The sequence below is a fragment of the Typopeltis vanoorti genome, chromosome 5 (genome assembly GCF_054136105.1).
Source record: "Typopeltis vanoorti isolate ZY-2024b chromosome 5, IOZ_Tvanoo_1.0, whole genome shotgun sequence".
Classification (NCBI taxonomy): domain Eukaryota; kingdom Metazoa; phylum Arthropoda; class Arachnida; order Uropygi; family Thelyphonidae; genus Typopeltis; species Typopeltis vanoorti.
The window spans coordinates 156,993,425-157,007,078 of record NC_143553.1 but is presented as its reverse complement, the minus strand read 5'-3'; positions in this window follow the sequence as shown (position 1 = coordinate 157,007,078).

Here is a 13,654-nt window from a genome sequence, read left to right as displayed (position 1 = left end):
TGTCAATAAATTGAAAAAAAAAAAAAAAGAGAGATTGAAAACCATTTGTTGTTCATACTCTTTTATTTGTAGTATTAGCGTACGTCAATATATGCCAATCTGATTTTTTCTGAATCTAGTTAACAATATCGAAGCTAAAATAACGCAAGATACCGTGCGCCTTGCAACATCTCTTTCCATATGAAAACGATGACAGTTTTTCGCAACTGCAGTTGCGGATGCGCCGATCTAATGCGAAACCATTTCACTTTCATTTTTCATTGAGAAATAGGACTGTACTGTTCAATGCAATCTGTGTATCGAGTTCTGCTCAGCTGCTTTTTGTGGCTACCCCCTTGACTCACAACAAACTCAATGGCAAAAGGAGGTAGATCTTATCAAATTTCAACGCAATTCTGGTTGGTGTTTTGGAAGTGGAGGGCTTGATGCATCAGAAATGCGTTTGTCAAAGCCTGAATGTGATCAGGAGTGATTGCCTAAAAAAACGTAATACTCTTCAAGAGAGTCCATTGGATACAACTCAAAGGCAGCTTTTCTTTACCCAGTTTATGTTGCGCAACCATACCATACCATACTCGTGGCCACGGGTATCTAAAAGTTCTTGCATTTTCTTAAAAGAATGAAGACGCAGATTTCATCATCTGCATCTTCTTTTACAGGGAAAGATGCAGATGATGCATCTTCTGAACAGGGAAACGCACCTTAAATGACTTTCAAGATGTCACATATATAAATTGAGTACGATTTTGCAGATGCAGGCAATTACCAAACAGATCTAATAAGAAAGCATTGAAGAAGATAACTCGAAGTAAACTAGATGTGTTCGAAATCACCTAAAAAGAAAACAAAAAATTCTGTCCGGGATAGTTTTGATCAGCCATCGTGATTTGGTTATGTACGCCATAATTTTCTATTCGTTTTCTTTTTTTAATTCGATAAAATAAAATCCATTAAAAGAGTTACAAGTAGGTAGCCAAAATATGTATCATAAAAGAGTATTTGTTTCATAATTTAAAATAACGCACGAAATAATACAGCTGTCTCATAAAGCTACAAGAAATTTAAAACATCCTAACACATAAACACTCATAAAAGAATCATCTGCCATTCAAACGATGTAGATGAATCACATGTTCTTGAAAAGTCCTTGTGATTGGAAGACATTATACAAAACTGCAGAGCTGGTCATTGTTTCGTTACATGAAGTGAGCAGTTTGGTAGACGAAGGTTATCTCTTTGCTTTTATTTGACCTAAAATAAAAGCAATAAATAACTATATTATAAATGGATTTATCTTGCCTTAACTGAAGAAAGAGATTAATTAGAAAACATAGACTTAAAACTGAAATGTCAGCAGACTCCTCTCACTGTAACACAATTCCCACGTCCTACATGAGCAGAATCTTATTCTCACTCTTACTCATTCGGTTAGCTAGTAATTATTTCCTTACATGAAGAAAACATTTTGGCTGATGAAGGTTATCTATTTATTGCTTTTATTTGAACCAAAAATAAAAGCAATGAATGAATAGTTTCTTTGCATTCAATTTACTCATTGACTGAAGAGAACGATTAATTAGATAAGAGAGAGATTTACACCTGCCTGAGCACTCCATCCACTCTGGCAATGCTCCGATCACTCTCCATGCAGAGAGTTCTACTTCTCACTTTCTAACTCAAAATAACTCCATTAAGAGCTTCTTTCAATGATTCCAGGGATGATCTGCTTTCCGTATACCCACTTCTCTGTGAACAGACTGCCAGAGTTTATCAACTATCTTCCTTCATATGTTATGTTTCAATCATACTTCATGTACTCCTATCATATATCAATATCTTCAACAACCCACATTTCTACAAGTTCGTGAGCAGAGATTTCCCGGTTTTCCTCCTGGAAAGTCAAGTTTTTCATTCTGCATATCATCAAAGCCTGGTTAGCCACGCATGCAGATCTCATAAATCTTATTTACTGTTCTCCGAATGATTTAAAAAAATCATCTCGACGTTGAGACAACTATTCTGTGCACTCTAGTTTATTTTCAAATTAATCAGTGACTTAAACAGCTATGCACAAGTGTTGTTAAAATATTCCAAAATTTGGTTTAGAATAAGGTTCAAGGATTATCTATCTGTAAGGCATCACATGGTACTCAAAAAGATTATTATTATTTATTATTATTATTTTTTTGTGCGACCCTTATAATTTTTTTTATCTAATCTCCTACACAGGAAGTATAGGAGATAAGATAACTTATCTCCTACACTACCTGGAATGAAGGTCTACCAATATACCTCACTAAATTCTATGTTTCAATTTTTTCTGGCCAAAGTATAAATTTTACACTTACCGTTAACGTGCACGAAGAAAGATAGCCCTACTCATCAACCCTTTGAACTAGCCTCTTCAAATCTTGGTGAAGTAGCATCCTGTTAGAATTTTCTCGTAATTTCATCTCTAAAAAGTGAATATCTCCCTTTAGATCGCTAATTAAATCTACATCGTTTCCTTGACTTAGAATTCACTGTCTCTGCACTCTGCATTCTGACAATGAGTTCCAATCATCTACCGCTCTGCACCAAAAATAACTAGTGTTCACACCTTTCCTATGTAGCTTCCAAGTATGGTGAGTTGTTCTCTCCCTATCGCCGCCTAGTTTATGAAAATTCTCATTCACAGTAATCGGATATTAATCCCTTATCAACGTATGTGTTTCTGTCATGGTCCCTTTTCTTTCCGCCAGTAACTCTGCAGATTGCTCCTCAACATTCCAGAGACTACAAGCCACCCTTTTCATCTGTCTCTGAACTATTCACAACAGCTCCTCATCCTGTCCTTTTGTAACCCAGCTGAAAAATCTCTGCAATGTTATCCATATGTAGAGATATTAAAGCCTTTACAATGAAATCATAATGTGATTACTTCTACCTACCTATCTCGTCCGTATCCTCCCCTAATATCCCAGAAATTCAGATCCCCACCACCACCATCTACAGATATCTTATCTCTTTCATCTCCTGAACGATACTCCACGAAGTCTGTAATCCGAATCTCATCTTTGCTTCCCAAATTTTAAAATCTTGCACGATCCCCCCTCCAATTCACTAAGTCTATTCAAGTCCTATTGCGAAGCTACAACATTCGTTCTCCTCGTGTTAGTACTCCACAACTTCACCTCAGCTACAAACAACTGTATATCACCATTTAAACAGACCCTTAGGGTACATCACTATTGATTTTCTTCTTCTTCTGAGTTATCGGTCCTCCATACACAAATTGATGATAATATCAGAGAACTAATCTACAATCCAAAGCACTAATATACTGTCCAACTCTCACTGCTGCAATGTAATTACCATCTTCTCATGTGAAAGTCTATGAAAGGCTTTTACAAAATCTAAGTATATAACTGCGTATGCATTACTCTTGTGCAATGCATTGTCGGCATATTACAATACGAAAGCTGTTTGAGCATACTGCTTTCGTATTACAATACGAAAGCAGTATGCACAAACACGATTTTAGCAATTCAATGCTGTCAATCAAAGAGACTGTTGTTGTTTTCAACCCAAGTCTTAGTCTTATCATTCCTTTTATGAAGCGGAACAATTTTGTCCTCGTTCCACTACTTAGGAACTTGGGCCAATATGACTCATATTAGAATATTAAGTTAAAGTTGTTTTTAGCTCCCTGGAATATTTCCTACAGACACGTGGTGATATACCATCAAGTGAAGCGAGTGACATCCATAAACCTCCTATAGCTTTATATATGTCAGGTTTCCTCAATTCTTCATAAACTATCTGCTCACCACTATCAGTGGCTCCTCATGACTTGCCACTGCATTATATTACATTCATGAGGATGAAATGTCTTTCTGAATCCTCGCCAGTGGTTGTCATTCTACCATTTTCACTAAACAATATCATCCTTCCATAATCATTCTTCCTTCTACCGGTCTCATATCGAAAAATCTCCTTAGGATTTCTTTTGGCCTTATTAGCTAGCTACTCCTAATACTGCACCTTTAGCTATCTTTACTAAGCGAGTCACAGTCTTTGTTGCTTGCCCTTTTTATTCCTCCTCTAACTGATTATTACCATTCGTCTTATGCTACTTCCATAGTTCCTTTTTTTCTTCTTCCACATTTAAGGCTTAATCTCTTCATTTGTGGATTTCACAACTAATTTATTTGACCTCCTGTCCTAGGGAATGCGTTCACACAACAACTAGCCAGAAAGATCATAAGTAAGCTTTAAGCAGAATTCATCCCCTTTAAATTAAATTTCTCATTCCATCATAAATTGTAGCTGCGCCCTACCTCCTGACTTTAATATAATCATCAGCTTTATAGTGCACAATATATTGCTTAGTCATGTAAGTTCTCCTAGGGCTAGCCACCACTCAAGTAATCCCTTCATGGGCGCTTCCAGCAAAGGGGGTAAGATTTGATACCTCATTGATAATAACATCCGCTAATCAAATCAAAGACCCTGAATCATCGTATGTCCTCTATTACTTGCTGCCTGAGGTAGTCGTCCTGTAAAATCTCAAGAAATTAATTTTCTCCCCCCCCCTCCCCCAGATGCTGCCTCTTCATTCCGATATACACAGTCAACCAATATTTGTCCGGATACTTTAGAGATTTACAACTGATACCAACAGGCGAATTCTAATATCGGGTATGTCCCTCTTTGGATTTGATCACCTCCTGTACCCCTAAAGGAAAGCTTTCCACTAATCTACGGCAGAAATCAGGTGGAATAGGTGGAATTTATCTCCATTCTTCTAAGAAAGTAGCACTGAGTTTAGCGACAGATCGAGGATGTGCTGTTCTGGACCTCAATCGCCACTCCAGTTGGTCCCCATAGGTGTTCGATGGAGTTGAACTCAGGACCCTGCGCAGGCCAAGGCAGTCGTTTAACACACATCTCGTCATACCATTCCATAACAGCTGCAGCTTTGTGGCATGTCGCATTGTCTTCTTGATTGTAACACGGGTCCGTTCCATAAAAACTCCTCAGTGTAGGAAGCAGCTGATTATCCAGAATATCAAGGTAGTAAGCTGCTTTCGTGGAACCAGGGACAACGATCAGTGATATCACCCGAAACGAGCTGAATGCATCCGACACCATTACTCCTCCACCACCAAATTTTCTGTGTGTACAACACACTCTGGTAACAGGAATTGACCAGGCTGTCTCCACATCCACACCTTGCCATCAGACTGTAAACTAGTGAACCTTGATCATCGCTCCAGAGTACCGTTTTCCGCTGGTCAGTTATCCAGTTCCACCAGGCCAGACGAGCCACCTTGTTCATTGTTGTGGTATTTGGTGCAGTTCGTTTCGTACAGTATTCGTGCTCATCATGGTGATACTGAGGCTCTGGAACATGACGGAGGGTCTGTGCCGATTGTAGCCGGTTTTTACTTGCCACCCATTTTAATACTCTCCTGTCCCTGTCACTCATTTTCGGCGGTCGCCGTGGATGTTTTCTGCACTAGTGATGCCAAAGCGTCTCCATTTGTTGGTCGCATCTCCGACCGTTGATTTTAGATGCTCCACTTGAGCGGCAATGGCACGTTGGACATGCCTCCAATGTGACAACCCACGATGACACCTCTCTTGTAGTCACTGAGTTCACGTCGTGTTGCCATACTACCTGTATTCAACTGCAACGATGAAATTCTGCTTCCCACTATCTCTACATCGGTTTTTATGTTATTAACAATCTTGAAATATTCCATAACGTCATATAACAGAGATATCCCAACAATTATTAGTAAATTGTGCATATTACCATAATTAAAATCACCACCAATGATCACCATTTTCTTATTAGCCATAGTACTTCGCCTGTATATTTCCTTCTGACGGTCGCTCACAAGAAATCTATAGACACACACAAATAAATATTTCATCTTTTCCACCTCCACCCTACCCTCATACTGCTTGATAACAACTGCCACTATTTGTATTTTCACCGTGAATAAGCATAACTCTTCTGCTACTAATAACAGTCTTACACTTATGAAATCTCATAGGAGTCAAAAACAAAAGCAAAAAATCTACTGCTAGTTTATATATTTCAACCATGTCTTCGACTCAATAAATAGAAGCACACTCATAAATTCCTAGAAAACAGATGGTTTGACAAATAGTTATTAAATTGTATCAAGAATTACTACTCGCTTACGCAAGGATGCCCATTGTCACCATATTTATTTATCCTGTACCTAAAAGAAGTAGAAGCTGAAGTACTACAGGTGTGCGTAACTGTACATGAAAGAAATATAGCACATTTGAAGTATGCGGATGGCATATTTATCACTACAGACACCCAAGAAAAACATAAAACATTCTGACCAAACAAGTAACAGATGCGATATATAAATCAGTTTTAGTTAAAACAGGATTAATGTTAATAGGAAGAAAAACAGAAATCAAATGAAAATAAGAAACAGTAATATAGAACACGTATAAAAAACATGATTACCTAGGCTCAGTGATCACCGAAGATCTCGGTTATTTTGAAATATTGAAAATTGGATCAGTAATGGATGGATAACAATGGGCAGACTAGAAAAATATGGAGCAATAAAAGATTAATAAATAACTCAGTTGATGAGTTAATAGATAAAGTCAATGCTTTTGAAATGAAATGCCTAAAAGTATCAATAAAACAAACTGGACAGAAAGGAAAATAAATGAAAAAGGATGAGAGGAACTTAAATTCAAGGAAACAATAACTACAATACTAAAAAGAGCTAACTAAGGTGGTTTGAACATGTTTCAAGAATGAACCCAGAAAGACTACCAAACATATTATTAAATGGTAAAATTGAAACAGTCCAGCAGAGGAAGACCAAGAAAAAAAGAATTCATAACATAAAAGAAAGCACCCACTTAAAATCCATAATAGAACTACACAAAAAGACAGCAGACATAAAAAAATGGCGAAAATTCCTCTTTGAGAAATTCAACCCACTATGAGCGGAAAAGGAAGAAGAAGATATCTCTATATTTGTCAGAATGTCATCCGTATCCAACTACTTCTCACTTATTCCAAAACTTTTGGGTGAGCATACTCCACCAACGAAACAATATCATTCCCCTTATTTCTAGTACTTCTACATTCGTAAACATATTACAGCTCACTTCGTGTTTTATAACAAGTCCCACAGACCTCATTTCTCGAATATGCCAACTCCATATATCCAGCCATTTCTCTCTATCATCTGATCCACCGCCTCTCCCGAGACCTAAATGTTTACTCGATATCTCCGGAAAGCTCAAATTGTAATGTTAGTAATACCCAGTGTTTCCAGGTGGTCGCTCCCAGTGTACTATCGTGGCTCAGTTGTGCTTTACTCCAGTGATCAGATGAGAACCTTTGCTTAAATCCGATTTGACTGACGATCATTTTGAATCCTTTCAGTCAGCTTGTCATGCCATTATATTATCCGTAGTGGGTAATCTCCATATCCACAGCGTGTCACAATTCTCTGCTTTATAGTTTAGAATATTTTTTCTCATCTTTACATGTGTCTGTTCTCCTTCCGTTTTAGAGCTACATCAGATCATCTCCTCCTACATGTACAAAGCCGCATCCTGAAACATCATCTCGCTGATGTTTTAGGATACGAAACTTGGAGGTCCTACTTGATGTGTTCTGTTTAAATCAAGTTAACAGAGTTCACCGTCAAGGAACTCACAACCAATTCTAGCAATCCATTCCATTCGCTGAATACTCTCCATGCAAAAAATCTGGTCCTCACCCTCTTACACAACTTACACGGATGGCCCTATATCTCTGACTATTTTTCTGACTATTTTTCATACATATTGAAAGATTTCATTTGCATCAATTCTATAAAACCCCTTTAATGTCGCAAAAGTTTCTATCTTGTTCTCTTTTTTCCGCCTATGAATTAAACTTCGTAATCCACAAACCTTCAAATTATCCTGGTTAGGTAGGGGGTACTCCACAGATCTGTCACATTCTTCGTCACTCGTCTCTGAATCTTTTCGACCACCTCCTGGTCCCAAAGAAACCCAGGTGAGAAAATCTGTATTAGGTAATAGGCAAGGTGTGGCCGAATCATAGCCTTATAAAGAGGGATAATAAATTTCTTATCTTTGCTTGTTAGTATGTTTATTCAACATCCAAGTAATTCTTTAAGATATTTTATTAACTCTTGTAATACACCCTCTGAACTTCAACTCTTTGCCCATCATTATCCCCATAGCCTTAGCCTCATCAATTTCCTGCAATGCAATACCATCAATATGATACTCCATATGCAACCTTTACAACCCGAAGTGAATAACCTTACATTTTGAAACATTAAATTGACAATAATGATCCTTTACTTAGATGGCAATTTATTTCAATCATCCTGCAGGATACCTATATCATCTTTATCATCGATTGCTCTCTTCCCAGTTCTGCATCTTCAGCAAACAACTGAATATCCCCTCTTACAACTTTCCCCATGCCATTGATATACAGATTAAAGAGTAGTGGTCCTAGTACCCAACCCTGAGGTACTCCACTAGTCACCATCAATCTCCTAAATTACACTCCACTATATACTGCTATCTTGTGTCTGTCTGTCAGCTACCCCTCCCCTATCCACGCTACCAGTGTCATGTTCATTCCCATTTGCTCCACTTTTTGTAATAGTGTTCCATTTGGTATTCTGACAAATGCTTTGGCAAAGTTCAGCAGTCATAGTGTACCCATTACTTTTATCCAATTCTGCTGAAACTTCATTATAAAATATGAATAAATTACTAAGGCAAGACCTACCCTTTATAAAGCCATGCTGCTAACTACAGAGTATTGCATTCCTACCCACTGTTGTATTTTACTCTTCATCACTCACCTTTTCCGATAATTTAACTACCACTCCTGATATATTAATTGGTCTTCAGTTTTTTGCAGCCATCTTTATGCAATGATACTATCATAATCTCTTTTCACTCCCTTGGACCCTGCCAGATCTGAGACTTAGATTGAACAACTTCGTCAGAGGCAATGCCAATTCTCTTGGGAATTCACGTAGTATACAGGCTGATATGCCATCTACTCCTAAGATGTGTTCACATTCATATATTTTAATATGCTGAACACCTCCTGTCCATGTAACTCGATTTTGACATGCATCTCTGTAACAACAGCAACTCTAAAATCTCCACCTCGTTGATACATCTTTGCAAAATGATCACTCAGAACATCAACTATTTCTTTTGGTTCATTCACCTTCCTACCATGAGTATTGCTTAAAGTCATTCTACCATAGCCATTTTTCCTGTTACTTGCTACATAACAAAAAAAAAAACTGTTTTGGGTTTACTTTGATCTGTTTGACTAATTCTCTGTAATAATATGATCGAGCCTTCCTTTCCATACTAGTCATCCTTCTTGCTTGCACGATGTACTGCTCATACTAGAATGGTCTGAAACGTTCTCGGCTTAACAATGAAAAAACGAATTTATAATTTCAAAATTATTTCTGTTTCTAAACATAATCTCCTTTAACACAGATACATTTATTTCAGCGATGCTCCAGCGCCATCATCCTTTCCCCGTAGTGGTTTTCAGTAAGATTTACAAAATACCCCTCTGCAGCTGCGATCGCCTCTTAATTCGAAGAAAAACGCTGACCAGCGACGAAGAATTTTAGTTTGGTGAAGATATAAGTCATACAGAGCCAAATCTGGGGAATATGGGGGATGTTCCAACAATTCAAAGTGCAGATCCCTTAATTTTCCCATTGCCAAATCACCTTTATGGGCAGGTGAATTGGCCTGATGAATGACTATTTTTTCTTTTGCCAATGGGCCTTTTCTCACGAATTTTATTCTTCTGGTTAAAAGATCCGAATAATATTCCCCTGTTATAGTTTTACCCTTTTCAAGATAATTAATAAAAAAATGTCTTTAGCATCCAATAGACGTCTTTAGCAAACAATAACCGGGGATTAATATTTTCCTGGTTATTGTTTTACCCTTTTCAAGATAATTAATAAACAAAATGTCTTTAGCATCCCAAAATGCCGATGCCATGACCTTTCCTACTGAACCGACTTTGTTTTCTTTGGCGCTGAACAACCGGCTTTTGTCCACTGTTTTGACTTCTGTTTGGATTCTGGTATGTATGGTGAATCAATGTCTCATCTAGTAATGCATCGACGCACAAAATCAGTTTATTCTTGTTAAAACGCTCCAAGCACTGTTCAGAGATTTTCATGCGAGTGCGTTTTTGAACTACTGTGAGAAAACGCTGCTACTATCTTGCGCAAAGATTTTCATTTGCAATTCTTCATGTAAAATATATCCTTCACGTTGCTTTGAAATGCCTATAATCTCAACAATTTCACGCACTTTGACTCACCGGTCATCCAATACCATATCATTCACTTGGTCAATGATTTCTGGTATTGTTACACGTTTTGGACGTCCTTCACGTGGATCATCTTCAAGGCTGGAACTGCCATGTTTAAACTCTGAAGCCCATTTCTTAATTGTCGAAAACGAAGGAGAAGAGATGAATGTCCATAAAGTTTTATGAACTCCGAATGAATTTCTTTTGGCGTCAAACACAAATAAACAAATAAATAAAAAAAAAGCACGATACTCAAATTTATCCATTTCAAAGGATAACGACAACACGTTTGATTTTGACAGCTGTATAAAACAAACTACTTGATAGAATGACTTGCAACTTCACACGGCTTCTTATGACAGATATAGCAACTTAGACACCGAAAATCTTACCGATAGTGTTGCCAACTATGCTCGATGCCGAGAACGTTTCAGAGCACTCTCGTAAGTATGCAGATCACTGTTTTCTTTATATTCCTCGAAAATGTTTTCTTTTTTTTACATCTCTATATCTTTATATCTTATGGATTAAACGCAATATTGTTTTATATCCCCAAATTCCATCTCTGTTTATTCTTCTGACCTTGGGTATGCAGATTGATACTTCTACTCTCAAGCGTTATCTGACCACTTGCCATGAGCTACTGACATTCGTTCCTTGTAGCTTTTGAAGCCATGGCAATGTTTCAAGATGATCCCTGAGGCTCTCATAATCACCAGCCTTATAGATAAACATACATCCCTTTTTGAGAGAGTACTCCACATGCTTTGTAACTTACCAGAACAAGACGCCATGGTCACTCTACGATTGGAGGCAGATTGTCTTCCTTGGTTATGGATGAATCTTCTGATGCTATTATCAGATCGAACACCATCAAACCCCTTGTCTCCTGCATAAAGTATTATTTCATGTAATTATCCCTTCGCAACTGTATAAATCCACTTGCATCTTGCCATCCCCCCACTTTTCTCCCTCTAATCGAAGTCCCCGTTGTTAAAGTCTCCCATAATAAGCGTTCGGCATACACGTACTGTGCTAATCTGCCGATACATGACATCTTCCTCTGAACCCCGCTCCCTACGTCTCCTGCTCTATAGCAGCGTTTAGCAATATTATTTTGTCCTATTTGCTTCTATATCATACCAGACAGCTTCAAATGGACCATCTTCCTCGGATCCTCTTCAACTTCTAATTTTGTTGGTTGTAATTCTGCAGCTATCATCAGCAATATCACACCCTGCTGTCTTGTTCCCTCTATCCTCCCTAAATATACAATGCTCTTTACATTCCATTACTGTAACTATTGTATATCATTTTCAGTCAACCAGATCTCCCAATCCCATTCGTTTGTCATCTCTCCTATCAAGAAGGTTGACAATGGCTCGTGGTTAACCTCTGAGCGCGACGGTATGTGATCAGGACCTTATCTTTTCCACATATTGCCGTATGTATTCGCGGGTGTAAATCCGTGTGTGTGTGTGTGTGTGTGTTCACGGAGCAGGTTTGCCTGTACTGGGGCATGAAAAACTCGAGTTTCCTGGTGAAAAAAAAAAAAAAATACCTCTTCCGCCGTACAGACTCAATTTTAGTCGAAAGAAACCAATGGCATTTTTAATGGGACTCCTAGTCACGAAAGGTTGTAAGCCTATTGTACATTAATACAGTGAGTGGACTAAGGATTTTTTTTTTTTTATTTGTTAATTTTATAGTTTTTGCACGCTTTATTGAAATTTTTATCATTCTTTCGACACTGCTAGTTTCTTTTTGCCGTCGTATTGAAATAAACTCGATAAGAGAAAAAAAAAGAACTGCCAGCTATAAATAACTTGTAATTTAGTCGTACTTTGAAGTCACCTTGAATTTCTATTGCACATTTAAACAAGTCATAACTCAATAACTGCAGGATAAATTTTGTATTATTTTATTAGTAATAAATATATGTAAAGCATGTAGAGTAAAGCATTAAATATATTTTGTGCATACTTTAGTTATTTGATAAAAAATATTTATCACGATAAAATTACTGTGCTGACATATCCTTGGACTTTTCTTAAATTAATAAAACGATAAATTATTTGCAGGTTGCGATATTTGGTTTGTTCAGGGTGAAAATATTGCGCTTGATTCATACCCAGAAAGGCTGGAAGGTTATATTCTCTTAGCGGATGGGCTCAAAACATAATTCGAAAATGCTGCTCCAGACAACACACGTGGATCGTTTTCCTGTTACTTCAAGTGTCCAATAGTAGAGTGCTGTTCTCACATGTGACTGATATTTTCCTACCACCACCAACTGTGAATCTGCTACATTTACAAACATTCGTATCAGCTGTGCTCTACTCTTCAGGCTCCCTAAATATTGGCTGTAGGACGGAGAATCATCCACTCGGATAACCTGTCTGGCAAGTACGCTTGATTTTTTTTATTTCTATATATTTTAATAAAAAGTTTGGCTAATGTGATATGTTTAACTTTATTTTCTTTCATTTCATGATCTTACTTTATCCACCGTTATTATTATTTTCATTATCGTTCATTATTTTCAAGAAAAAACAAAGTATCATTAATCAGGTAATAGTTTCTACAGCAAGTATTGACATGAAAGCGATACAGGGCACTTTAATAGACGACTGATTGGTCGGTTGGTTGAGTTTATTGGTACAAGGGAAGGTTATAGCTGTACACAAGGTGGTAATAAAAAACAAATAGCTACATAAATAAATAACATTATGCAAAATAAAATATAAAAAAATAACAATGCGCAATCTGCACATTAATTGAATTAAGGAATTCAATTAATGTGCAGATCGCAATCATTTCTTTTCAGAAATTATTAAATCGAGTAATTTAATAATTTCTGAAACGTTAAATAGTTCACGTACGAGTCTGACTGAGTGTATATGACTCAATAAGATTAGTAAAAATTGCATTCCTTTCAGGAAAGAGGACGGTCTGGTTGGCCGAGTGGTTTGCGTATCCGCTCTCCAGCCAAGAGGCTGCGGGTTCGGCTTCTCAACATGGGCATGAATGTTTGTGATTGTTCTACTAACTCCGTGTGGAAAGGGAATCGGCGACTCTGCCACTTCTTCTAGCAAAAGCCTTCATGTCCCTCAAACCCTGTGAGGTACGAGAGTGACCATATCGCGTGCAGTCCTTGTGATTCGCATGTAACTAATCCGAATGCAGTGTTGGTACTCCACCAGAAAATGACCTATCGTAAAACGAGTGTTATATTGTTCATACATTGGAGGTTATCAGAAGTCA